This window comes from Montipora foliosa, chromosome 4 (assembly GCF_036669935.1).
Source record: "Montipora foliosa isolate CH-2021 chromosome 4, ASM3666993v2, whole genome shotgun sequence".
NCBI classification, from domain to species: Eukaryota; Metazoa; Cnidaria; class Anthozoa; order Scleractinia; family Acroporidae; genus Montipora; species Montipora foliosa.
In genome coordinates this window covers 349627-376907 of record NC_090872.1, presented here as the reverse complement: position 1 = coordinate 376907, position 27281 = coordinate 349627, and the positions used below count along the sequence as shown (strand labels likewise).

The 27281-nt window shown below is 41.8% G+C and overlaps 1 long non-coding RNA gene across 4 annotated transcripts in view; it reads right to left on the bottom strand.

The window, feature by feature from the left end:
- LOC137999490 (uncharacterized) overlaps positions 1–25991 on the bottom strand; it is a 107013-nt gene extending 81022 nt beyond the window's left edge. For all 4 annotated transcript variants that reach the window (XR_011122960.1, XR_011122962.1, XR_011122959.1 and 1 more), the window contains exons 1-2: positions 25777–25991; positions 14033–14116 (exon numbers count right to left, since the gene is read on the bottom strand). This is a non-coding gene — a long non-coding RNA (uncharacterized lncRNA). The remainder of the gene's footprint in view (positions 1–14032; positions 14117–25776) is intronic.
- Between the last annotated feature and the right edge of the window lie 1290 nt (positions 25992–27281).

The following is a 27281-nucleotide window of genomic DNA, read 5'->3' as shown; positions in this document are numbered from 1 at the left end:
GATACAGGGTAACCTATAATAACCTATGAAATCAGTAAAGAAAAAAATGATACAGTACCGGTGTTAAAGCTTTAGAAAATCGATATGGATGACGGAAAACCCAAGTGACTTCAGGGAAATTTCACTCTGTAATTAAGAAGAACCCTAATGAACGAAACGTTGCCCAACAAGCATGTCCACTCAGGGAAAGAAATGTCTCTTTATGAACTGCACAAACACATTTGTAATGTATTGGGCCGCTAAGTATGTTGGGATAGGAAAAACCATGTGCTTTTGATAGCGGCGGCCATGTTACGTTTGCAATGAAATTGGTTGAGTTAAATCTGTTTGTTTGGATACTTTATTACTCTCGGGAATACTGCAACATTGACTAGGAAAAATTACATCATTCAAATTCTATTAAAGACTTGTTTGTATCCAAAGGTAAGCGGCTAATTAAAAGACCACAACAATGGTTTTAGTTATAAAGTAAGTCAGTAAGCTTATATTTCAGAAAAGAAGAAATCAACATGGCCTTTTATTCTTGGATTAAGCTGATATGCTGTGAAATAAAGTCTTGGTGAAATGAAAAATTAAGGCACTGCTCCTTCGCAATACAAATCTCCATCGAGCTAAAAAATATTAGTTTAAGAGGATTCTCAACAAACAGGAAATCTCACCTTTGTGATCATGGGTGGCTGTTGTACACTTTTCGTGGCGGATATATTTCTTCTAGAATCAATTGCATTCTCGAGAAAAGAAATACCCGCCAAAGGATTTGAATGTTCACTGATGTTGTCAACCAACGGTGCCTGAGGTAAGCCTGTTTTTTTTCTGCTGGCGCAAGGCATCTTTGAGAGTTTGTTGCTCGTGGCGCACCATCCTCACGCGTTCGCTTTGACACACTGGAGAAATTCCAGTTGGCGAATTGCTGCACAGTCTTTTCGAAGAAATTCCGCCGTTCGAGTTACTTACCAGCTTTATGAAAGTGCCATATAAACGCGTTAAGGTTCTCGCACAGGTCAAACAGCTGACCTGTGAAAGTTGATTGTTCCTGAGTAGCTTATGACCTAGAGATTCAACGACGTCAGTTAACAGTAAACTCTCAGTGCCTGTAAACGCCAATAACGCCTTGTTTTTCACCACGCTGTACAAAGAAATTCGAGGAACTTTTGTTCCGATACAAGTAAGGTTTTTTGTACAAAATCTGCAGCACTTTGAACGATCGAGCGCGAGATTCGCAGACGCCGTTGACGAATTCGAAGACATGGATGACCACACATTCGCACAAGGAGAATGTTTCGCACGTCGCGCGAAATGCTGTCGAGGAACGTGAGAATGATTGTATCTAACTGAGGTGTTAACAGTTTTGACAGCCAGATCGAGAGGTGCCAAAAATGGGCGGAAGAGGGTCGTTAAAAAAATGCTAACAGGCTCTCTCTCCCATTTTTCCCGCCGCCACCGCCCCCAAGTCGCAGGATATCCAGTAGTAAGCGTATATCCACCTTTTGAATAACTGGAGCCTGAAATGAATATTATATGTGACGTGCCCTGTAAAAGACAGCACAAACTGTATCATTTATTTTAATCGTTTTCGGGTGGAAGTTGCCAGTAACAACCGCAATCCAACGTATATAGCGCAAGTTGAAATAACGCCAGGATATTATGCTTTTGCGCCCTTCTAAGACGCGGAGGACATCTATTGAGAGGTTTTCTTCTTTTTTGCTGACACGCATCTTATCAAGGACACTTTTAGATAATCTGCCCCGCCCCTCCACCCCCAATTAGTCCACAAGGGGTAAATACTTTGACAGTTAATTGTTCTTTTGGTCTCATATCTTAGTCCACTCCTTTCTTAGTTTAAAGGAAGAGTGACATTTAAAACGCAGCGTTCGCTTAATCCTTACGTAAGATGTGTATTATGTAATACACGTGTTGACCTTTTCTCATAAATGGCCTGTTGATTTCATTAATTTGATCTGTCGAGACGGCGGCTGATTTCTTTTCGAATCCAGGAAGTGTTATGTCCTATGTTATGTAATCACATTTTATAAAGTATAGTATTCAGTACTGGTATTCAGCTTATCTTTAAAACATTTACTAATAGCTACCTGCGTAGCATCTCAGTCCTTTTCCACGAAGGCCAATCCTTCTTGTTCCGACTGACAGTCTTTAAATTCCATTTTATGCTTTCTTCTCTTCAACACGGCCACCACCCCCTCATTTACGAAAATCTCATCACAATGGCCATTTGAAATGCAATTGATCTACTAACTACACCTTAGTCGCTTAATGCGTTGTTAATGTTTTTTTCCTGAGCACTTGGGTTTGACTATGTTATTTATGTTATGCTAAAATAAGCTCTTTTCAACCTGAATCATGTCAACTCTGAATTTTCGTGCAGTTGGCTTGTTTTACGTGCCCAGCAGAGTTTCTTAACTTCGCAGAAAAAAAAGAAGCAAAGACCTTGCGTGTCGTTTTGTTTTTTTAACATTATTATCCTGGACATTTTACTTTGGGCTTGAATTTGTTACGTCAGTGATATATATGTTTTAAACTAAGCATTTTTGAAACTACAAAAAATCTACCCTTTCACGCTCTTGTGTTTGGCGCTTTTCTCTTGTCTTGCGTGCCCTGGAGAGTTTCTCTTAGTTTTTTTCTTAACCTCGTACAAGAAACGTTGCCAAAAAAGCTTTTTAGGAGAAAACCGTCCCTTCTGCTTGATGGATGACAACATTTTACTCATCTCTTGCAAATGAAAACTAGCATACCTTGATAGTTTGCTGTATAAAGAAAATTGAAACAAAATTCGGCTGATCACAACTTATGATGTACAAAAATGAAAATCTGTTAAGGATATTCTCGTTAGGGTAATGATCATAGCGCTTGGCGAGTGGTCAATGCTTGCAATTTGTACTTTTATACAATTGTTTGAGGCTAGTATTAATCGCAGATTAATGAGTGTGCTAAAGGTTAGAGTTTCTTTTGATGTGATAAGTTTGTTTCTGGATCTAGCTTGTGTCTTTTCCTAAAAATGTTTTGATAAATAACCTGTTCCGAAGTATGAAAAAATAAAGGCCCGCCTGAATTAGCAACATTCTACAAATGAATGATTGTAAGCACTTGTAAATGATTAGGTATTTATCTTCTTGAGGAATATGCCTCATAGTGTTGCAGTAACTCACTTAAAAGGGACAGATTTTAGGCACTCAAACGGGTGAAATTGGGCGAGTGCACGCGTTGCCTCGTGATTTGCATAAGCACCGTACCCACTCAGATGATTGACGGAACAGAAAAACCCATAATCCCTTTGAAAATTGCAAACCAATCAACATTACCTAATTGCCAATGAGCCATCCAAGCGAAGACGCGAGGATGGCGAGGCGGCAGCAGAATAGAGCCAAGGCAAGATTTCCGCACAGGTCCCTACTTCATTATGCATACACTCCTTTGTTTCAAGAAAACAATAGCGATAACAATAGCCGTCCTTTGGGACTGTGGCGCTTTGTTCTTTCTTTTAAGAGGTTTTTTTTCTAAGTCTATATGGACTTAAAAAAAGTCGGTCGAACTTCTGTCTGAAATACGGAAAATCGAACAGTTTTTCCTGCAATTTCGGCACTTTTCCTGCAATTTTACCCATTTTTCAGTTTTAGAATAAGCGCAAGAAGTAGAGTTTCATGCAATCGTTGTAATAGGGTTCAGATTCGCAAACATAACAAACAAACCAAATGCAAGTACTGTCATAAGAAATTTAATGGCTACCTGCTCTTTTTATCGTCAAATTGTTCTTCCTGTCTGCTTAAAAATTCGCCGAGACACTGCAAAGTGTATATTTTCTTCCTTTCCTGTATTTAGGATCACGAACGGTGTATTTAGAGGGATTTTGCGATTTATCGCTCTTTGTAGAGATCGGCAATATGCTCAATGATACTTCCAAGTAAATAGCTTTGGTAGAGATCCATGGATGTTCCCCTACGAGGTATACTTCGTTTCACTCTCCATCATGTCTTTTCAATGCCCTGCTGTGGGCTCGTTTGTCTGGGTCGACGAAGTTTTGGCGATGGTTAACTGCGGTGAGATGATGTTAGCCCTTGTCTTGTAGGCAGTGGTAAACTTTCCGGCCACAGGTAGCTAGGGCTAATATTTTTTCAAGGAAAGTTTACGGTCAGAAAATTAATATGTGTTCTGGCGGATTGAAGGCTATCCATTGCACTTTTTTCTTGAGCATCGCAAAACAGATCCATCTCCCGATGCGGCACTTTCTCTTTGCCAACTGACTGCGTTTTCACACAGGTTTTGGACACGGAAGACGAAAGTAAATTGTTTTCTTTGCACTACTCTATGCACAACTCTGGAAAGGCTATAAAGCAGGGACAATTTCCAAATGATCAAATCTTCCATTGCTGTGACCCTTTTACTTCGGTAGCCATCTTGATTATTACGAAGACACAAGTTTGCTTCAAAAGAAGGGAAATATGAAACGATTTTAATTGCAATGAACTCGTGCATGAAAGTTTCCCATGAAAGATGCACCAATCAGACTTTAAGCGTGGTATACTCTTCCACGCAGTGAACTTATAAGTGTGCCGCACGCACGGGGCATGAAGGAAAAGCAGGTCACAGTTCACAGCAATACTGGAAAACCTAAGACTATCACAGGGACTAACCTTAAGCCTAAACAGTGCCTTTAGTCGTAATTAGGGTTACGGTTAGCATTATTAAAGGGATGGGTTGTTTCAAGAGTAGTAAAACAGGGATCTCTTAACGGTAACCTACAAGTGTAAGTTCGATTGTAGGTGCTCGGCGCGGCACGTGTATATAATTACGTATCATTGTTATGTAAATAGTCAGCCAGAATTCAAAATAAATATCATTTTCAAGGTGTGAATTAGCAACTTGACACGTTAGCTCAGTGGTAAAGAACAGGGACAAGTAATCCAGAGGTTTACAGTGGGTCGGAGTTCAAGGCAAGCTGCGAGTGACATATCATGGGATAAAATGGCAGAAAAAGCCGAGCGGGGTCTGGAAATAAAAACAAGACGAAGGGATAGAAAGAGGAAAGCTGAGACAAAAACGAGTAACGGTGTGGGCGATGAAGGGAAAGAAGAGAGAGAGGGAGGGAGAGAAAAAATGAGATCCGTTTTTATTCATCCCGTAAGTACAAATTACCCATGTATATATTCGGTTCTCTTGGGTATACGTATTGTTCTACCAAACAATAGCGCGAATGAATAATTAATTTATTCTGCATGCATAATGAAGTTCGACCGACTTTTTTTAAGTCCATATAGACTTAGAAAAAAAACCTCTTAAAAGAAAGAACAAAGCGCCACAGTCCCAAAGGACGGCTATTGTTATCGCTATTGTTTTCTTGAAACAAAGGAGTGTATGCATAATGAAGTAGGGACCTGTGCGGAAATCTTGCCTTGGCCAAGGCAAGACTTGGCAGAAGGCAGAAAGATTCTTGATCGAGCTTCAAAAAGTATAACCCGTAATTCGTAACCCGTAACCTGATGAAATGTCGATTCCCCTGAGACCAATGGGGTGACAATTGTCAACCAATCAAAAGGCGGTACCTAGCCCACGGGCTGGCGTTGAATGTGGTACCCTTTAAAAAAAAATACAAAATTCCACTCAAGCTTCCTGTGTTTATTTAACTAAATTTATTTGTCAAACCAGGCCCCGACAGTCAAGAAACACGAGTACTTGATGAATTGTATTAATTTTGGGGGCCATTAATGTGAAGTTTTAACGAAGAGAAGCTTGTAAAACAACAAAAGTGTTCCATGTGAAACAAGCATTTCTCACCACACTGAAAAGGATCAGATTACGGGAGAAACGGTGAGGGTAAGAGGTGGAATGAGTGTGGCATGGCTTGCGGAGTGACATAAAAATGCGAAATGTAATATATGCAGAATGACTTAAAGAAATAAATGAAACTGAAAAGAGCGCCCTTTTTTGGTGCCAATCAATTTGCAAAGGCAGCTACTTTTTAAATGTTGCGGGCTCGACTACGATGACAATCAAAAAGCCACGAAGCTAGGTTTCACTCTCGATTGGCCTTTTTCGCTCAGCTACAAAGATTCTACTACTTGCCTTTATTAGTCGGGCTGCATAACGTTACCGATACTACATAACAAAAGTCGGCCAATGAACAAAAGATGTTTTGGATAGTCATGCTCTCTTCTGCTATAATCTTTTTGCAAAACATGTTAGCGCACTTAACTCCATCTAGAAATCTCTAAATGACCGTTCCATTCATGTACAATTTTCGAAGCTATTGTAATAAATTTGCAACCATTTTCTGAAATTTAACTTCTCACCCTTTACTCCCCATGTTGGGCTAATTTTCGTAGAAAATCCCGTGACTACGAGTGTTTTCTTTCATGAATTCTCAGTCTATCTCGAGTCGTTAGTCATGTGTAATGAGTTACTGTTAATATGTGGTGATTTTAACATTCATATGGACGTTCCATCAGAAGCTGACACCATCCGGCTTAAGGACCTGTTGAACTCTATGGGTCTGGTACAGCATGTCAACCGACCCACGCACATACATGGCCACACCTTAGACTTAATTATCACACGGCAGGCTGACGATATTGTGGACGGTGAGCCCCTTCCTGAGAGATATTTCTCTGACGATGCTGCCGTGATATGTAAGCTAAGTGTGACGAAGCTTCCGCTAAGAATTAAGTGGGAGTCTCTCTAAAAGCGGTCCACTCGACTTCGGGACCAAAAATAATTTTCCCTCATTTTTTTTCAGTGAAAAGGATTTGGCACATATAAATAAAAAAGCAATTTATTATTTTCCAGTTTCTTATTTTTGCTTTGCTACGAGCCAAACTGAATTTTGGCGGAACTGAGGTTGCCGACCGTGATCAGAAAGGTAAAATTCAACGATTTTGTGAAGCGTGTTACGTCCCCTAAAATGCAGCTCACAGAATTTTGTTTTCATACAAATTCTAAGGTACATTCATTACTTAGACTAACGAAATATGGAAACTTTTCGGAAAATTCTAAGCTTACCAGAGAGGCTGGAAGCCACCCTACTCTGAGGCCTTTGTTCACCTACTAAAATTTAGCCAAGTTTGAGGAAGAAAATCTCAAAAGTTGGGTCCAAATGAAGGCTAGAAAGCAGATCACAGTAAATTTCTTACCTTAATAAACCGTTCCATAAGTTCAAACCGCTGGGTATCTCCTTGGATTGCACGCGACAACAGATTAAAATCTGCCACAATCAGTGTATTTACACAACTATCGCTCGTGTCAAAGTTCATTTGCATAACCCTTGCACTCGGTGAAAATATGTCTTCTGCCGTTCAGGTTCGTTTGTTGACCTTCTAAGTGGTGACAAAAAGCTTCCTTTAGTAAATGGATAAGCTGGAGATCCAGGTTGCGTTAAAGTTGATCAATTCTCAAGACTTGCGAGATACTCCAAAAGTAAATAATGGTTGTCACTAATTAACCGTTGCCGTCGTCCTGACAAGCTCCTTTGGTACATTCTCCCACAGATCGACGGAACGCTAGGAGAAGATGAAAGTAGTAAGTTTTCATGACAACTGAATCCTGTATTACTACTAGCCTAATGACTACTACTAGGAACTTGAGCGTAAAAACAACAACAACGAACACTCGCCAGTTATCTCTGAGCGGTGAGTTCGTCAAGTGCACCTGAATGAACACGACAGGCTTGAATGGAACCATATTTTTCGATGAATGGTCTGTACTTCTGTTTCATGCTTGATGGCTGCTTGTATTTTACAATCACCGCTTATGTAGCACTTAAAGTGAACGTCGGGATCCGTCGATGCCACGAATGCAACACTAGCCTTATTTGTCACAATGTCACACAAGTTGTAACGTGACCAATACGGAGAATCCCCTTCACTGCGCGCGCCGATCAATATGTTTATTTTTCAAGTGAAACTCGTTTCATTTCAATATTGAAATTGATAAACCCACCCATTGCTTTAATTTTTGGACTAGTGTAATCCTGTCAGTATGACCGAACGACGACACATTACAGCTTTTCAATTTTTACCTACTTTTCCTCCAAAAAATATATAAGGACTTGCTGACGCAGCAGAGAAAGTAGATATGCAAGTGAAATTCACTTTTTTCTTTCCTGTTTTCAGCCGTTCATTTTTCACAGAAAACCTAATGGTCGACCCATGAAAAAATGAAGAAAAGCAAGAGATAGGGCCGAGAAACTCAGCAGATGCGGAGAGAGCGATTTCTGGCATTGTTGCTTATAGGACTAATACCCTATCGTTTTATTCTCCGGAAGGATCCAGCATTCTTGGTCATAAAACTAGTTACGGGACTTATGCAAGGGAGGGAAATATACACTACGATTGGCATGTGTTATTTAACATATTGACGTCAGCGTTTCATGCTTTTTTCCTGCTATTGATCAACTAATTTGACAATATTATGAGGAAATTGATTGTCAATAACAGGACAGACGCATAGGCCATTGCTGAAACGTGAGAGGACTGGAAAAAAGTATGGTTGTTTTCCATTTGTTTGAAAAATGAAAGATCAACTAAATTTGAGAGTCTTTACCACGAATAGAAGTTTTTGGAGGAGGAAAATGGCAAAATGGTAGCTCCTCAAATATCACCCAAAATAGAGAGTTTGTATGTATTGGGTAGACAGGCGACAAAATTATAAGGGTTTGTACGGAATTTTGCAACTTTTGCAAGGCTCCCATTTTGACAATTTTCCACTTAAAACTCTTAAATTTGGTTGGGTAGCTTTTCATTCGTGAACCTTTCGGTTGGAATGTTTAGATTTTCAATCTTATCAATATAAGAAACTCGCCCCAGTGCTCTCACGTTTCTGCAATGGGCTATTAAAAACTGACGTCAAATTGCTTTTACGATAGCAAATTGTCAAATTGTCCGCTCTCACTAATTGACGTGTCGCACAAATTACAGTTTTATGTGTCTATTCGCTTACTGACAATGAAAATTAGCCAATGAGCGCGGTAGGATTTTTGCAGTTATCGTTAAAATATATATCGCATCGATCCGGACTATCTGGAATAGAAATTCTTAACCTAAAAGTCATTCTTATCCTAACGATGTCTGTAAAAATCATAATAGCCGAGGAAAAACACCTTTTTGATATTTCGCAAGCATTATCATCGCTGAATTAAAAGTAGTGTTAATACAGACTTATATTCACAACAAACACTAGACAGGACTGTTTGCCCGAACAGCAATCAATCAAAACAAAAGCAATTGAATCCTTTTGCCTGTAGTTCAATGCACACCACATCCCGTATTTTTTTTGAACAGAAATTTAAAGCCTTGGTAACGGTTACACCGCTAATTATAGAAACTGCGCTGATGATGACGAGCCACGGAATCAATTTATAACAAGAGCATTATTTCAATTTCAAAATGATGGCACGTGTCCTTGAGCATTGAATCCCATAGTTTTTAGCTGATCGCTCAGAAACAAGGGGATAATTATACACTATTTATGACCAAAACGGCTGAAAGCCTTACCCTTTGGGGTTGCACGTACCTATATAGCCCATACGGGGAGTACCCCCAGGCACCCTCCGTCGAGCAAGGTAAGACGGCATGTCCCATCACTAAACTATTTGTTCCGCCAGCCTGAGAAATCAAAGACAAACTAGTTTTATGGCCAACAGTGCTGGGTCCTGCTGGAGAAAAAACGGTAGGGTACTAGTCCTATAATCAACAAAGCCAGAAATCGCTCTCTCTCAGCATCTGCTGAGCTTCTTGACCCTATCTTTTGATTTTCTTCATTTTATTCATAGGTCGACCATTGGGATTTCTGTGTAAAACGAACGCCTGATAACGGGAAAGAAAAAAATGAATTTCAGTTTACATATCTACTTTCAGCAACTCCTTACATTTTTTTGAGGAAAAGTATAAGTCGAAAAGATGTAATGATTGTCGTCGTTCGGTGATACTGACAGGATTACACTAGTCCAAAAATTAAATCAATGGGTGGGTTTCTCAATTTCAATATTGAAATGAAACGAGTTTTTCTTGACAAAATCTATTCACCAGCTCTAGCGCGCGCAGGGCAGGGGATCCTCCATAGCTGGTAACTGGTCACGTTAATGGTCAATGCTAGTGTTGCATTCGTGGCATCAACGGACCCGACGTTCATTTTAAGTGCTACAGGAAAAAATAACAGATTCCCATCTTTGGACATTTTAGGGTATTTTGAAGAATACCAATAAAAATCCCAAATTTGGCAAAGTGAGACAAGTCCCAACCAGGGAATTCCCAACCAAGTTCCCTGACTGGGACTTGTCTCACTCTTCCAAATTTGGGATTTTTGTTGGTATTCTTCAAAATACCCTAAAATATCCAAAAATGGGAATCTGTTATTTTTTCCTGTGGCCGCGCTACATAAGCGGTGATTGTAAAATACAAGCAGCCATCAAGCATGAAACAGAAGCACAGACCATGGCAAAACATGGTTCCATTCAAGCCTGTCGTGTTCTCAGGTGCACTTGACGAGCTCACCTCTCAGAGATAACCGGCAAGTGTTCGTTGTTGTTGTCTTTGCGCTCAAGTTCCTAGTAGTCATTAGGCTAGTAGTAATACAGGATTCAGTTGTCATAAAAACGGTAAATGAAAACTTACTACTTTCATCTTCTCCTAGCGTTCCGTCGATCTGTGGGAGAATGTACCAAAGGAGCTTGTCAGGACGACGGCAACGGTTAATTAGTGACAGCCATTATTTACTTTTGGAGTATCTCGCAAGTCTTGAGAATTGATCAACTTTAACGCAACCTGCACCTCAAAATTGGATCTCCAGCTTATCCATTACTAAAGGAAGTTTTTTGTCACTACTGAGAACGTCAACAAACAAACCTGAACGGCAGAAGATATATTTTCACCGAGTACAAGGGTTATGCAAATGAACTTTGACACGAGCGATAGTTGTGTAAATACACTGATTGTGGCAGATTTTAATCTGCTGTCGCGTTCAATCCACGGAGATACCCAGTGGTTTGAACTTATGGAACGGTTTATTAAGGTAAGAAATTTACTGTGATCTGCTTTTTAGCCTTCATTTAGACCCAACTTTTGAGATTTTCTTCCTCAAACTTGGCTAAATTTTAGTAGGTGAACAAAGGCCTCAGAGTAGGGTGGCTTCCAGCCTCTCTGGTAAGCTTAGAATTTTCCGAAAAGTTTCCATATTTCGTCAGTCTAAGTAATCAATGTACCTTAGAATTTGTATGAAAACGAAATTCTGTGAGCTGCATTTTAGGGGACGTAGCACGCTTCACAAAATCGTTGAATTTTACCTTTCTGATCACGGTCGGCAACCTCAGTTCCGCCAAAATTCAATTTTGGCTCGTAGCAAAGCAAAAATAAGAAACTGGAAAATAATAAATTGCTTTTTTATTTATATGTGCCAAATCCTTTTCACTGACAAAAAATGAGGGAAAATTATTTTTGGTCCCGAAGTCGAGTGGACCGCTTTTAGAGAGACCGCCACTTAAACATGCTGAATACAGGAAACTCAAATCAATTGATATAACTAAACTGAAAGAAGATATCCGCAATTGTCAGCTATATCAAGACCCGCCTACCGATTTAAACATGCTGCTCGACTGTTATAACCCGACTTTAAGATCACTGTTAGATGATCACGCGTCCGTTTGTTCTCGTCGTGTCTCCACTCGACCCAGGCCCCAAAGCTGCTGGTGCTTCTCGACTTAAGCTCTGCATTCGACACCGTCGAACATGAGATCCCTCTGGAACGATTGAGGTCAACAATTGAATTGCGGGGGAAAGTACTTTCATGGTTTGAGAGTTACCTTAAGGGCAGATCGCAGCAAGTGTCTATCAACGGAACTCTCTCAAAGCCGTTTGATTTGAAGTGTGGAGTTCCTCAAGGGTCGTGCCTGGGTCCGCTTTTATTTACCATCTACGTGAGTAAGCTGTTCGAAAGTTCTAAAACACCATCTGCCCTCCGTTTATACTTATGCGGACGATACATAGTTATATTTGTCATTTAAGCCCTCTGACTCTTCCAGTGAAGTCAAAGCCGCATCAGTCATGCAGAAGTGCATCTGCGATGTCCGAGCATGGATGAGGGAGGATCAGCTGATGCTCAATGATGACAAGACTGAGTTCCTGATTATAGGTACTCGTCAGCAGCTCTCAAAAGTTTCAATCCAAAGCATCAAGATTGGGCAGACTAAAGTCTATCCTGTAGCCTCTGCTACCTTCTCATGGTTCGATACGCATCTAGATATGGGAACTCACATTACAAAGACTTGTGGCAGCGCTTTCTATTATTTGTACTATATACATCATATTAGGAAATATTTATCCAGGGAATCAACTGAGAAATTAGCTCATGCTTTTATCAGTGGTGGATTGGATTATTGTAATAGCCTTGTATATGGAATCCGGGAATATTAGACTACGAAATTGCAACGTGTTATGAATGCGAGTGCAAGACTTATATATCGCGCGCACAAGTTCTGTCATATAACACCTCTACTCGCAGAATGACATTGGTTACCAGTACGCTCCAGGATACATTATAAGATACTCTTGATAACTTTTAAAATTTTGCATGACCCTATCACATAAGTACCTTTCAGATTTAATTAGTATTCAACAGCCTTCGTCCTACAATTTGAGGCGCAACGACAATGGTCGTTTGTTGAAAAGACCAAGTGCGAAAACTAAGAAAACTATATGGAATAAGCTGAAATAAGCTGCCAAGGTCCGCGCGCGAAGCAACGAACTTAGAATCTTTTAAAACTTTAATAGGACATTTTTATTTAAGGAATCATTTCAGTTATCTTAGTATATCTATATCTATATTTTTAATTATCTTTTACTCATTTAATGTAAATATTTTGTGATTTTTTGATAGAAAGATTTGTAAAATTTAGTTATTAATTACTAATGTCATGCGCTTTTGAATATTTTATAGAAAAGCCGCAATATAAATAATAAATGTTATTGTTATTGTTAAACGCATTTCATGGTAATGAATGAATGTAAGAACATAATGCTTTACAGGGCCAATACACCTCGTCTGCGAGTAGGACGCAAAACATACGTTTTCTTAGCTCGATTTCCACTGTTATTTTGAAGCTAATGGTGAAAATCACATCCATTTTCTTCTCATACAGGTTCTTAAGAATAGCATGGCCCGACATTTTCTCACCTTCAGATCACTTTCCAACGCCTAATCCACGGTCATATGTTTTTTTTTTATGTCATGGCCGCTTGGTTTTGGGTTATTTTTGATGTCGACGTGGCTCATTTAGGGCTGCTCTGGATCATTGTAGGTCGTATTGGCTTTTAGTAACTACGTTTGTAGCGTCTTCATCACACCCCAAGGTTCCAAATTACGCTACATATGCTATAAAATCAGTCATCTTGTCGCGTTAGTTCTATCTAAAATCAGTGGCACCCAACAACTGTTTTCTGTTAAATATGTGTTCGGAAAAGCAAATATTGCCTAAAATTTTCCATAGCTTAAAGACGGTTAAAAATCCCTCCGATTATCGGAAGTATAGCTTTTCACATTTCACTCTCCAGGTCAGGCTATTTTTCGTTGAAGAAAGGAAACCTAAAATTTTCGGAATCAAAAATGTGATGGAGAAAGGAATAAAGAAATTCTCTCTTTCGTAAATCTATAAATTGCATGTAAAATTTTTGGGAAAATAATACTGAAGCCCTTGTAATTTCGAAAAGACTCAAGTTGCCCTAGGATGACCAATCAGATACAAATTCTACAACACCGCTTAGAACGCATCTATAGATATCTAAAAGTACTCTGGATAGCCTAAAAATTGTTTTAAATGTATTTAGGGGGAAATCGTCGTTGGGTGTCTCTGTAAAATAGACAATTGCATTCCATTCGGAAGTCAGCAAAGCGCGGTCATTGCACGCGGAAGTCAGCAAAGCGCGGTCATTGCACGCGTGCTGAACAAGAATGCTGTATCATGACAGACTAGAAACAATAGACAACTCCCAAAGCACAAACTCAGCCAAAATGCTAAAAATCTTCAATGTTTACTCACGTTTGGGCTTACTGAAGATAATGACACAGTTTTTCAATGACCATGAAATTCAGAATCCGGGTAGTTAGTTAATCAATTGTGGCCCTGAAAAAAGTTGAAGGAAAAAAAACTACGAATTTTTATAATTTAAGAAAATGCTTTTTTCGTGAGAAGGACTCTTAAACGCTAACAAACGTCAACAAATAGCTAAAACTGTAATTTCTATATGTTTGCTTTTCTCGAAATCGCGCGCATTTACAAGGCCCTAAAGCTTTTTGCTGACTTGCAAGGACCCATCTGTTATAACGATGCCTACAATAAAAGGGATGAATCTCATGGTTTATTAGATATAATCGTGTAAAGTTTGCTTATCATTTTCGCATAAATTATGACCTAAATTTGGAAACCGTTGAATTGGTCGAATTGTGTCTTTGCGATTTTGGTGAAAGTCTGTTCAGCGCAAGGCACTAATGCGTATTATGTGTAGCCGAGAGATTTTCACGAGAAAATGCCGGCAACAGCAGATTTTCGACTTAGACCTCAAAGGGGTATGGCAGTATAACCACGTGACATTTACTCCGATCGCCAAAAATTTTATGTTATATTGTAGCTTGATCTATATGTTATCCATTCTATGTGTTAGACTTACGATAAAAGTAAAGGTGGGGATACCAGAGTGCTTCAAAGTAAGATGGTGCCCCCTCCCAAAAAAACTGGGTCGAGTCACCTTAAAAGACCGTGTAGAACAGCCCTCTTTCTCGTGATGTACGATCTGCAAGAGTCTGATGATGGCTTCAAACGTAAAGTGCGTCAGCACAGTTTTGAAATAGTTCAATACGTTTTATACACAGCATCCTTGAAAAGTCGCTTTATTGTGTCATAAGTTATATATTTGTTACTTGTAGTCCGTTTTTTGCCGTGAGCACATTTCCAAAGTTACAACTGACCCTTGTATTAAAATTTTCCCGCTGTATTTTTTTTACTTTTAGGCGATGGAAAAGGAAAGCCTTACGAGTAAGTTTCTGTTCAATGGATGTAATTTATCTCTAAGATTTGTTCAATATATGTTGGTTTCTGTTCAATGCATATGTGAAGCGTTTTCGCAGCCAACCCTTTTCCACTTCATTCCATGATACTTTCGAGGATGTTTTTGGAAGGGGAGGAGGTGGAATTACGATAGAACTAGGAAGAAGTGTTTTCCGTTTTGTCCAAAAAGGTTATGAGTTATCTTTCAAGGACACTGGTTTAAATATGTGACCCAGATCGAAAGCTTTCATGCAAAGTTAAATTCTCCGTCAATTTAATAAAATAAATAACAACCAATTGGCATCACGTGCAGAAAGTGTTTTCTTGTCCACCATTCCCAAAACAATTGATATTTCAAAATGTGTTTGTTTTTAGAAAAGGGGGGAAACCAGAAAACTATATAAGAGAATCTCCTGTAATAGTTAGAACTATACACCTTTTTAACAAGACTCATCGAGAATTTTTTCAATCAATTAGCCCCCATTATATAAAAAATGTGCCTAATTTGCAATGCCAATTCGTTGTTTTTAAGGGGGGAGCAGAGGGTAAAGCTCACTGTCACCAAGGGCGGACCTCTCCCATTTGCTTGGGATATTTGTAATGGTTTCACGAAATTTCACGGCACGAATTACACCACTTGTTGTGTACGCATAAAACTAGACTTTCACTGGTTCTGTTTTTTCTTCATCTGAGTATTATGGTCAACCTAAATTAATTTACAATCATAGCTCCATGAGATTTACGCGATATACAAGATTAATCATCAGTCATGCGGTTGATCTGGTACATGAATACATACAATAGTCTCTTGACCTTTCAATGATCTCCGTACTAAATCACATCATTACGACGAGTACAATGATCACTTAAAAATCACTTACCAACGTTGGCGGGTTACAACGTGCCTTTCTAAATCCTTCATTCACAATCACAATTCCGTTTCACTATTCAATCACGTTCTCAAATCCAATAAAACTAAACTCGACTAAAATCATGAGACTTATCAGGAAAAGCAAATTGTCAATCATCAGGAAACAAAACGAAAACGTCACTTCCGTTGCAGTAACATGGCTCCCCTAAATTGAAACATTAATTTAAATAATCCAGATCCCTAAATCACAGTTCAAATCAGTTCATAATCACTTATTCTATTCACAATTCGTGTTCATTGTTCACATCTCATAGGCAAATCATCGAGTGGAGTCATCGCGCACGCTTGCTTAGATCTTGTCTTGGCTCTCCGATGGGAAATCCCCGGTCTTCACTTATCGCTAGGTGACATCAGCAGCACCAGTTTCTGGACTGGTCTCTCTAGTACTGTTGTAGTACCTAGGCGTTTTCCTTTGGAAGTGAGGTTAGGATCGCCTACTGCAACGCTAACCTTGCGCACTAGTTTGTCTGTATCACACGAGCTAAGCGCCAGTTGTTGCGCGGAACATTGTCATCCTTGATCAGAACGATGTCATCTTGCTCGAGGTTACGTCTCGGGCGGATCCATTTCTGACGTGCCTGAAGGGACTGCAGAAACTCCCCTTTCCAACGGCTCCAAAACTCGTTATTAAGGTGCTGCACGCGTCGCCACCACTTCTTGGCGTATTCGTCTGCTTCTTAGAAGTTTCCTGCAGGTGGAAGAACGACCTTGCTCTTTCCCGTTAACAAATGATTTGGAGTTAGGGCCTCCACAGTGTCGGATGAAGTGAGGTTGTCTGCAGTCAGCGGCCTGCTGTTAACCACTGCTTCTGCTTCGCACATGGACGTGTGGAGCGCTTCATCGTTAAGTTGGCGTCCGTTCGTTTCTAAGAGAGCTGAGAGTACTCCTCTAACCGTTCTAATCTGACGTTCCCAGACGCCTCCCATATGGCTTGCTGAGGGCACGTTCAATTTAGTTTCAAACCAGTCACAGTTCCGTTTCAGCATTTCTATCTGGACTTTCTCCTTATCCATTTCGAGCAGCGCATCCTTCAACTCTCGCTTTGCTCCAAGAAGGTTTGTGCCTTGGTCGCTTCTCATTTGACGTACTGGGCCTCTTCTGCATATAAAACGTCGCAGGGCGTTAATATAGAAGCCAGTTTCAAGGCTGTATGCGACCTCAAGGTGGATTACTCGGGATGCGAGGCAGGTAAAGAGGACTCCATATCGCTTGAGTTCCTTGTGTCCTTCTTTCACGTAAAAGGGGCCAAAATAATCCACGGCGCAGTGGGTGAAAGGAGGTGAGGGAGTCACCCTGTCCCACGGTAAGTCAGCCATCTTTTGCTCCGCAGTCCTTGCCCTCAGTTTCCTACAAATAGTGCATGCATGTATCACCTTAGAAACCAAGGCGGTAGCCTGAAGCGCGGATCTCGTTGAGTGTGAGGCCTCGCCCCTGATGATTGGCGGTTTCATGGAGGCATCTTGCTATCAGCCAGGAAACATGACCTTCCCTAGGTAAAAGGACTGGATGCTTCACGTCCTCCGAAATGCTTGCTGCCTTAATTCTTCCGCCTACCCTGAGCATGCCATTATTGTCTAAGAAAGGGTCTAGGCGGTAAAGGGGACTGCTATTCTTAAGTTCTTTGTTCTTAACTCTGGGTTCCTCCGTGCGTGAGGGCTTCGGCTCATTCTTTAGTCTACTCAGTTCATCCCTGAAGGCTTCATTCTGAACGGCCTTGATGACGAGTCGTTCCGCCTCGCTCATAGTCTCGACAGTTACAGGGTCTTCAAAATTTTCCACCACGCCGCGCCTCGTATCTCCGCCCGTCGCCTTTGTTTTCCACGTTCTGGCGATGTTCAGGCACCTTCCCAAGACTCTCTTGGCGCGAAATCAGTTTGAAAATCGCTTGACCACCTCCAGCACGTAAGAGGGCTCAATAGTGACCGTGTTAAGAACCGTTGTCTTCTTAACTTCCTTGTCGTCTGCGTGTACGGTGGGAGGCTCATCATCGGAATCTTGCCACCTATCATGTGGCTCCCAAACAAATGTAGGTCCGCGTAACCATCGAGATGTCTTCAGGAGGTCCTTTGGGCTTAAGCCACGAGATGCGTCATCCGCTGGGTTGTTATCACTGTCGACATACTTCCACTGTTCGGATTGCGTGTGATCTCTTATTTGCTGGACGCGATTTGCAACATATGTGTGAAATCGACGCGCCTCATTGTAGATATACCCCTGGACTACCTTACTGTCAATCCAAAAGACTTCTTTTACTCCAGCATAAGTCAGCTCTCGTCCCAACGTGCCGCTAACTCTCACGGACGTAAGTGCGGCTGTCAGTTCCAGTCTTGGTATTGTGACCGGCTTCAGGGGGGCTACGCGGGCCTTTCCCATCACTAGTGAGCAATGTACCAGATCCTTGACATCTGTGAGGCGAAGATAAGTACACTGTCCATATCCTTCGGTGTTCGCGTCTGAGAAATGGTGTAGTTCGACTTTCTTGATATCTCTCATTCCACTTGGTTTAAAACATCATGGAATCCGCATTTTCTCTAGGAGGGGTAGCTCCCTCACCCATCTTTGCCACTGGGCCTGCATTGTTTCTGGAATCGGATCATCCCAGTCAATAGCTTCCTTACATAAGAGCTGTAGGATTCTCTTACCGTGGAGTAGGAAAGGTGCGGCAAATCCTAGTGGGTCGTAGATCGAGCTTACCGAAGACAGGATACCTCTCCTTGTCATCGGCCTGTCCCTTAGTGCGATTCGGAATTGAAAGGTGTCGCTCTCCATGCACCATTCCACACCCAGGACACGTTCGGGCGGTAGCGCATCGGTGTTCAGGTCGAGGTTCTCGATGTTCTTCGCTCGGTCTTCTTCTGGGATCGACTCAATCACTTCTCTTTCGTTAGAAGTAAACTTATGCGGGTGAAAACCTCCACTCCTGCACAACTCCGCTCCCTTCTTCACTAGAGAGATAGCACTCTCGATTGTGGCTGTCGAAACGAGGCCATCATCAACATAGAAGTTTTCCTTGACGAACGTAGCTGCCTTGGCTCCGTGAACGCTCTCACCATCTTGAGCGGTTTGTCGAAGGGCCAAGTTCGCACAGCCTGGAGACGACGTTGCTCCGAACAGATGCACTCGTATTCGATACTCCTCGGGTTCCTTCGTTATATCCCCCTTATCCCACCACAGAAAACGGAGGTAGTCGCGATGTTCTTCATTTACGCGCACCTGGTGAAACATCCCTTCGATGTCGCACGCAACCGCTACCTAGTCTTGTCGGAAACGGCACAGGACCCCAACTAAGGAATTCGTCAAATCTGGTCCTTGCAAAAGGTGACGGTTAAGAAAGTGGCCTTGAAATTCAGCCGAACAATCGAAAACTACGCGTATTTTCTCTGGTTTCTTGGGGTGGTAGACTCCATGATGGGGAATATACCACACCCTCTTGTACTCTAATGGAGCCTTCTCAGCATGACCCTCTTCAAGCATCTTCTCTACAAAGGCTACGTAGTCTTCCTTATACCTTGGATTCTTTAAAAAAGGCTTCCTCAGCTGTTCCAGCCGTGTCTCTGCTAGCTTCCGGTTCCACGGCATGCTGATCATTTGGTCACGGAATGGAAGCGGCATCTCATAATGGCCGTCATCTGTTTTATGGATACTGCTAGTTGTTATCTCAATGAATCTCTTGTCTTCTTGGGACATCTCTCTGTTGTCGTGCTCTTGCCTTTCAGAGAAATCCTGCTCGAACATGCGTAGGATAGCATGCGGTGTCATTTTTTCCTTATATGTCGTCGCGGTCACGAATCGGGTGGGTGATTGACTGTCGTTAGCAATCTCTCTCGTGGCTATCCTGTGACAGCTTGCATATGGCGTAGTATCATTATCATCACCGTTATCGCGAGCACTTGGGGCGCCAACCACTCCCCAACCCAAGGCCGTTCTTATTGCATATGGCTCTGAAGGCTTCCCTGTAACAAGACTTCGAGGCTTTATAGCACGGACGCAGTTGTTTCTGATGAGGAGTCCCACCTTAAGACTTTCTTGGTAAGGGGTAAGGTCATCCGCAATAGAAGCGAGGTCTTTGTACTTAAGTGCAGTCTCAGGGCGAGGAATCTGTTCTCGGCGGGATGGGATTTGATCCCTTGAGTAGGTCTTCGGAATCTCTATGTTCTCACCCTTGTCGTAACTTGAAATAACTAGGCCTTCGAGCCTTTGGGTGCTTACAGTCTCTACGGAGTGCATGGTTCCTAGTTCCAGAGGTATTTCAGGACCCTCTAGGCCTAGGGTCTTGCGCGTTTCTTCGGTTATGAAGCATGTGTCACTCTGGTCATCTAAGACGGCGTATACCTGCACAGCAGCTTCGGGTTTGCTTCGGTGATACAGCCAGACGGGTAGTATCATGGAGGTAGTCGTTCCGTTGCATTCACTTGCCAGGCATGCGCTCACGCAGTTACTGGTGGCTTGCTCCCTGTTCTCGCCTTCTCTCTTCTCTTGCGTGTGAGGTCGGTGCAGCAGAGTTGCGTGCGTTTTCTTGCAGACGTTGCAATGGCCCTTCCTTTGACACTCTCTGACCCTGTGCCCTCGCCGAAGACATGAGTAGCATACACCTCTTTGTTTACATACATGCTCTCTCTCATCTACTGATTTTTGGAGAAACTCATTGCACCTCTCAAGGTCATGCGATCCAGCGCACAAGGCGCATTTTCTCTCTTCTGGCGCACTCTGACTCGGGTTTGGTTTCCCTGCATCATTGCTATTGGTTGCAAGGGCTACACTTCGGGCTCTTCTTCTATCTGGGTTTGGGTGAATTTGTTTCGTGCTTGGCTTCTGACTCGTGTCCTTTTCTAGGCCCTTTCTTATCGAGCTGAGGGCGTCAAAGGAAAACACAGGGTGCTTTGAATCCGCCGAAGCTTCTTGGGCGAATTCAACGAGGTCTTCGAATATATACCTTCCCTTCTCTTTCTCCACCTTCTTGGCGCTTTGTCTTCACTTGTTGACGTAGTGCGTAGGAAAGCGCGCCGCGATTTCTCGCATCGCCGAGAAGCTGTCGAGCTCGTTTAAATACTTAACTGTTCTCATGGTTTCCTTTGTCATCACGAGGAAATCAACATATTCTTGTAGCTCTTCCTTGGTATGGCATACGGGCCAACTTAACAATTTCTCTCGATAAGCCTCGTAGATCTTGAACGCTTCGCCGTAGCGTTCCTTTAAGATTTTCCTCGCTCTCTTGTAGGCGTTGTCCGTCCTGAGTCCAAGTAGGCCGGATATCATCTTCGCTGCGGGGCCTGGTGTGTATTCACCGAGGTAATACAGCTTATGGCTCGGGTTCACAGCCTCTTCGTCTATTAGCGCGTCAAGGGCGATTTCCCACTTAGGGTAGTCCAAAATGTTACCGCTGAATATTGGAGGCTTGGGGATTGGGAAGGCCATTCTTCTCAGTATTTCGACCTGCTTTCTTATCGGAGCTCTCCTTCTTCATTTGTTGGAACAAGGGATCGTAGATGGTGTTTGAATGTGCGTGCGATGGTAATATTTCTGGCGCACCGGGCACGTAAATAGAACTAAGGGGAGAACCAGTATTAATTTGTGTTGCCAAGCTAGACGAGGTTGTGACCTTCGGCAGAAATGGTTCGCCGCTGACGACTAAGCGGGGATCTGGGTTTCCATAGGCGGTCGCCTGCGCTCTTGGGATGTCTGTTTCACTTATGGTCGGCGTATCTACGTCTAAATGTGTACGAAAGGACACTCTTTCTTCTTGACGGCAACTCATTTCTTGAGTCAGTCAAAGTTTCCTAGCGTGCTGAGGATAGATAGTCTTCTGATCGCAAAGCGGCTTCACGGGTGTGAAGGCGTGCCTTATTCTCGAGCTGTACAGCAGATTCTTTATTAATGCTAGGTGACAAAGGGGCTGAAGGGTCAGCGGTTTCACTACGGGCAGGGAGTTCCCATGGCGATCGATCAATGACTTCTTTATCGCGCGGATCGAAGCATTCTTCCTGAAGAATTTTTTGGACAGATTTAACCGTTTATAGTTCTTCTTCTAGCCTTTCCCTTTCACTTATCCGTTCTAATTCGCGCTGTTGTATTTGCAACTCATCTTGGCGCCTCTCGATTTCCTGTCGTTTTTGGAGTCCAATCATTCTTTGTTCTAGCTTCGCGGCTTCAATGGCGGCGAGCGTCGAGGATGTTGTTGAGCTCGTGCGGCCAGACTTATTTGAGCAAGATTTTTTGGATCGGGACGATCTTTGCGATAGCAGTTCAGCGCGTTCTAATTCTAGGTCTTTAATATTTGCTTTAAGGAGTGCGAGACACTCCATGGCGGCATTGTTTGTAATCGTGTACTCATCATGCGTTGCCTGCTCTGTGTCAACGAGCTCTAATCTTATTAATAGATCAGTCACGTTTTTCATGAATGGTCTTAAAGTTATTCAAATAAGCTTCAAGGCTGTCTTTTAGGAAGTTGAACTTAATGAGGTCCTCCCGTTCTCTCAGAGACGTGTTTGCGGTGGATGTACGCAGCTTTAAGTCTTTGAGTGCTCGTTCTCGTTTTTTCGATGCCACTTCGAGGTCATATTCCAATCTCTTTTCAGTGCGGTTTCTGACGCGACATTCCGAACGTGCTTCGCATAGTTTCTGGGAGACACCCCTTGTTGACTCATTCTCTGTATTTTCCACGCTATTTCCCAATTCAATCAAATTTCCTAGTTCGACTTCATGACTAGCGCTCATATTGAGTAAAAGGTTCACACTTTAGTTCAACGTTCTCACAAAGTTCTCGTGGGCTTTCACTGACTTAACGATCAATGCTTCCCTCGTTGTTGACTGTAATGGTTTCACGAAATTTCACGGCAAGAATTCGACCACTTGTTGTGTACGCATAAAACTAGACTTTCACTGGTTCTGTTTTTTTCTTCATCTAAGTATTATGGTCAACTGAAATTAATTTACAATCATAGCTCCATGAGATTTACGCGATATGCAAGATTAATCATCAGTCATGCGGTTGATCTGGTACATGAATACATACAATAGTCTCTTGACCTTTCAATGATCTCCGTACTAAATCACATCATTAAACTCTTAAGTTAGGTGTGTCACTGCAACACACCTTTCTTGTCCTCAAAACAACACACACAAAGGTGTGTTCAAATGCACACCTTTTCATGTGTTACCCGAACACACCTTGGTGAGTTATCTCAACACACCTTGGTGTGTTTCCAAGACACACCTTAAGTTGTGATTCGGGCTTGTCCTAAATTTGACACACTTTCAGGTGTGTTCTGCAGAAAGATGTGTTTTGACACACTTCTTGATGTGTAACAAAGCACAACTTTAGTTGTGTTTTCAGAACACACCTTACCAAGCACTAAAACTATATTGTTAAAAAGAGTTGACAGGCCTACACGACTCCCTTATACGTGGTCTGGTTTCTGTTGCCTTTGTCATGATTTTGCTCTCTTGAGTTCATATTTGAATGGATGCCTCTTTTAGGCGGCTCTTGTAGTATTCATTTAGCAATGGTTTTTGCCCTGTGAGGCTTTACATTTGAATCTCTATAATTCTGTGTGATACGTTTTCTTCCAAGAAAATAGTTGGTCTCGAAAGTAATGTTTTTAGTTTCTTGGTGTTGATTTTCTCAGCAGTAATGTGAATGTGACCTTATGGCGTCTCGCTTTTGCGACAATTTAATTCTAGGCTCGACCGATATATTCATCGGCGGTAGAAGCGAGTGATCTTCTGTTCTTAAATGTTTGACCCGGGCCCGGGTTCATTTTTGTTTATTTTTTTAATTCTTTCACTCGTTCTTCTGACTTCTTCATTGTGTTTTGGTTTGTGGCCATGGTCAGTAGCTGTCCTCTTTGAACCTCTGGAGTTAATTCGCTCTCGTCGATGCTCTTTCGATATTTGATGCCGATGTCTTTTAGGTCGCTTCTTTGTCGAGGCGTTAAGGTAACCCGACTCTAGATGGAAGTTCTCTGACATATTATTTGGTCAGGCAAGACCGCGGTTTCGATCCTATCATGTGGATCTCGTCAGTTGACGATAGCTTGATTTAAGGTGAAGAGCTTTGTCTGCAAAAACCATGTGTGTTTGTCTCTATTTGTACTCGATGGAAGGATCGAACTTGCTAAGTTCTGATTGGCTATAGAATTGTAGCCAATGGAGTTAATGTGTTTTCGATCAATATGAGCGTAGCTTGATGTTGTGTTTCCTTAGAAGGCTGAAACCGGTATTTTCCTTTATGTATGCTGTTTTCAAAGAGAAGAGTGCTATGTTTTCTTTAACGCTTGTGTATTTAAACTGTTGCTCAGAAAGTGAGGTTAGGTTTCTTCTTGCCTAAGCGTAAAAGTTGCATTTTGATTTAACTCTCGCTCCTTTTCCGTTCCAGTTGTGTGATTTTGATCTGTCACGCACAAGGAACGGGGCCTGTCCATAATAATCATAAAGTGCTAAAAAGAGTTGACAGGCCTACACGACTCCCTTGTACGCGGTCTGGTTTCTGTTGCCTTTGTCATGATTTTGCTCTCTTGAGTACATATTTGAATGGATGCCTCTTTTAGGCGGCTCCTGTAGTATTCATTTAGCAATGGTTTTTGCCCTATGAGGCTTTACATTTGAATCTTTATACTGCTGTGTGATACGTTTTCTTCCAAGAAAATAGTTGGTCTCGAAAGTGATGTTTTTAGTTTCTTGGTGTTGATTTTCTCAGCAGTAATGTGAATGTGACCTTATGGCGTCTCGCTTTTGCGCCAATTTAATTCTAGGCTCGATCGATATATCCATACATTGGCGGTAGCAGCGAGTGATCTTCTGTTCTTTCGATGCTCTTTCAATATTTGATGCCCATGTCTTTTAGGTCGCTTCTTTGTCGAGGCATTACGATAACCCGACTAAAGAAAACATAGCACTCTTCTCCTTAAAAACAGCATACAGAAAGGAAAATACCGGTTTCAGCCTTCTAAAGAAACACAACATCAAGCTACGCTCACATGAATCGAAAACACATTAACTCCATTGGCTACAATTCTATAGCCAATCAGAACTTAGCAAGTTCGATCCTTCCATCGAGTACAAATAGAGACAAACACACATGGTTTTTGCAGACAAAGCTCTTCACCTTAAATCAAGCTATCGGCAACTGATGAGATCCACATGATAGGATCGAAACCGCGGTCTTGCCTGACCAAATAATATGTCAGAGAACTTCCATCTAGAGTCGGGTTACCTTAATGCCTCGACAAGGAAGCGACCTAAAAGACATCGGCATCAAATATCGAAAGAGCATCGACGAGAACGAATTAACTCCAGAGGTTCAAGGAGGACAGCTACTGACCATGGCCACAAACCCAAACACGCTGAAGAAGTCAGAAGAACGAGTGAAAGAAATTAAAAAAAAAAAAAGAAATGAACCCTGGCCCGGGTCAAACATTTAAGAACAGAAGATCACTCGCTTCTACCGCCGATGAATATATCGGTCGAGCCTAGAATTAAATTGTCGCAAAAGCGAGACGCCATAAGGTCACATTCACATTACTGCTGAGAAAATCAACACCAAGAAACTAAAAACATTACTTTCGAGACCAACTATTTTCTTGGAAGAAAACGTGTCACACAGCAGTATAAAGACTCAAATGTAAAGCCTCATAGGGCAAAAACAATTGCTAAATGAATACTACAGGAGCCGCCTAAAAGAGGCATCCATTCAAATATGTACTCAAGAGAACAAAATCATGACAAAGGCAACAGAAACCAGACCACGTACAAGAGAGTCGTGTAGGCCTGTCAACTCTTTTTAACACTTGATCACTTAAAAATCACTTACCAACGTTGGCGGCCTTTCTAAATCCTTCATTCACAATCACAATTCCGTTTCACTATTCAATCACGTTCTCAAATCCAATAAAACTAAACTCGACTAAAATCACGAGACTTATCAGGAAAGGCAAATTGTCTATCATCAGGAAACAAAACGAAAAGGTCACTTCCGTTGCAGTAACAATATTAATCACCACAGTTTCAGTACGGAAGCATACCATTCACCAAGTGTTATAAACATTTTTATTTCATTAAACATTGACTGGAACGTAATATAATAACTAGTTGATCTTTAACTGATTTAAGTAATCGAACACGTGATTCTGGCTTAGTTTTAATTTCATTCTCAATTTACTTAGTAGCATTGAACACGCGGTCAGCAAAGAAGCACGTCTGTTATTAGCTTACGGACAGTACAGCCAGTGTTTTACAGAAAGTTAATGCCTTTTAGACCGAGCGAGGTTTTACCCTTCAGGTACGATCGTCTTATTTTTGCATTATTTTCGTTTTCAAGTTCGTTCTAGCCATGTTATTTATAATATAATAGAAACCGTCTTTGCTATACGCCCCAAATATGATCGGAATGCAGTCTTGTAAATCGTTCGTTTTGTACTTAATTTTCAGAATTGCTTCAATTAAAGGCTATTAATAGGATTTCCTTGGGTCAAGTTCAAGATATCAAGACGCGACTTAAGAAAGAAATCCAACAGCTTCGAAAGGATTACGAAATAGCTGGACATCAGAATGGCGAGCTGTATGATCTCGTCGAGGAAGAGGAGCACGACACCTTGGGTCAGTGGGAAAATGATTTGGCTAGCGATATATTTCCCATTGAAGAAGAAGTGGATGAGCCCATGGTGAGAAAGCTGTGCATTCGAAGTTTGCGACGGGGAGTCGGAAGCATGGACTATATCCATGGTCTTCTCATTGCAGAAGATGATCTAGATGATGTGGAGGATGACGAAGAAGGAGGAGCCACTGCAGCTGCCGTGACTCAGACTCCAATAAGTGCAGCAAGTCAAGAAGAAAGCTCATCTGCTGGACCCTCAATACCTTGGTGCAAGTGCGGGGTCTGTCAAATTATGCCACAAGAAATAAAGAACAAATGCTGTGGGCAGCGGAAATGTGTGACTACACACACTAGGTTCCAAAAATTATGTCTTAATCCTGATGTTCTCCAGCTGGTCATAAGGAACAGGGGAGACATCAGGAATGACAGAGAAGACAATAGTACGCGATCATTCCGGAAAGCCAGTTACAGGCAGTATGTGCTTGATCGTTATGGGTATCTAGGGAAGGGCAACAGAAAAGTATGTCCGGCATGCGTTGTTAAAACTGTTCGGCATTATTACCCTTCTCAAACTGGCGTGTATATGGGATTTAGGCATGAATGAGCTAAAGTAGTAGTTTGCTTTTGGTTTTGTTACTATCAATTTGAAAAAGATTTAGGTTGCAACACTGTCTAGGAAGAAGAGCATGCGCCCCTGGCCAAGTTTCAAGTTACCGTTCAGC